Here is a 1,940-nt window from a genome sequence, read left to right on the forward strand (position 1 = left end):
TCAAGTTCCTAGTTCAAGAACTTCAAGAACCTCCAAAGTTCACCATTAATTCTGTAAATTTATTCAAGATTCCAAGTTTCTAGTTCAAGAACTCCAAAAAGCATTATTCAAAGACACAATTAACATCTCAAAAATGAGTATCGATCTAAAGTTCATCATTCAAGGTATATGGGGTTTTTCAACAAGAACTTTCTTTCATTCTTGTTCCCAAAAGTAATTTTCTTTACAAAGGCATGATTTTTATTTGATTTTTATGAATTTGAAGCATGAACCCATATCTTATGATGACTATTATGAAATCTTGATGTTTATGTTTTTGAAAGACGAATTTACATGTGTGGAGATATAATGCATGAATCTTGAACGATATTTATCATAATTTTGATATTTGGGTCGTGAACCCCCATTGGAAATTGTGTTTTTTTGAGAGTGTTTGTTGTAAGCACGTTTATGTTGAATATTTGAGATATTTTGAATAATTTTACCTTTTGGTCATAATTGAGTTGTTTTGAACTCGAGTGTGAAAGAAATCCACAATGTGGTTGATTTTGATAGATGGGAAGCATGATGAATCCCGATGTATATTTATATATTACTGAAATTATTTTGTTGTGGATTGTCTTTGAAATGATCTGAGCTAAGTCCGAGAGAAATCTTTAGCACCGAGTTGGAGGTATAAAGTGACCTTACTTCTGTAGAACTACGTGCCCCTGTAGGAGTGAGCCTGAGGCTGATTTATATAATGATCACTAGTTTTTGTGGATTTGATATCGATAGTCCTACTCCAATGGCAAGGATAGGATGGCTCTCCCCAACGTGGGTTGTACGTTGGACTCCATGCAGCTCACATGGTTTATGTCGGTTATAGGATCTCCCACTGTGTGTGTGTTTCGTTGTGTCTATGGTGAATAATGAAGTGATTTGAAAGTGGAATTGTGAAAGTTATTCTTTCAAAAGATTTAAATGATATTTACATTATGATAATTGATATTCTTGATGAACTGAAAGTAATTGACAAATTATATGATGACTCATATGTGTTATTGTACTTATTTTATCCTCTCATGATTTTGATAATTTTCTTCGGGCTATGTGATTCTTTCTTACATCCTGCGTGTTTCTTATAAATATTTATGATGATGATGTTTATACAACTGTATACACCCCCATATACTGGGTTCCTTTCCATGGTACTGACCCACATCTTCGAATGTGGGCTGCATTTTCTCGGAATGTAGGTTCAGGTGCTCAGTTCCAGGTTCGACAGTGATTCTTTAGGCAGACTGTTCTATATCCTCTGTTGTGGTGAGTCCTCATATTCCAAGGACGTGATGTCTGATGTTCGTTTCATGGAATTGTTTACATTTGATAACTGAGTATGAGTCAGTTAGGGCATGTCTCAATGGATCGCTGGTTTTATTGATTTTCTTAGAGGCTTGTCAGACTAGTATAGATGTTGGGAGTTGACCAATAAGTCATATTTTGTTATCTTTCTGAAATTCTTTTATTCTTGGATGATGATTACTCTATTGATATTTGAGGGTTTTTTATGGAAACCCTGTTGATTTGTGTTGAACTGAATGAAAATGGATCAAAGGGTTAGTTTGGGGATAGTCATAGTCTCAAGCACCGTGTGACACTTCGAGACCCATTTTCTGAGGTTTTTCGGGGTGTTACAGTATCCCATGCATCAGATATGCATGTCCAGTATGAAAACTCAGTATGTTGGTTGTTCCATTTGTATAGTCATATCTTAAGATGTTTTTGTTTCCAGAGTATGTTCAGTTGATCAGTATTCTTATTCTATCAAGTGATATTCGAGGATGAATGTTTCCAAGAGGGAGATAATGTAACGCCCTGCAAAATTCTCTCCTAGTCTGAGCCTATCTTGTCCCAATAGTTTGAGAGGTTTCTTCCTAAGTGTAAAATACTTTGAACCA

Source organism: Capsicum annuum, chromosome 8, assembly GCF_002878395.1.
Source record: "Capsicum annuum cultivar UCD-10X-F1 chromosome 8, UCD10Xv1.1, whole genome shotgun sequence".
Taxonomy (NCBI): Eukaryota; Viridiplantae; Streptophyta; class Magnoliopsida; order Solanales; family Solanaceae; genus Capsicum; species Capsicum annuum.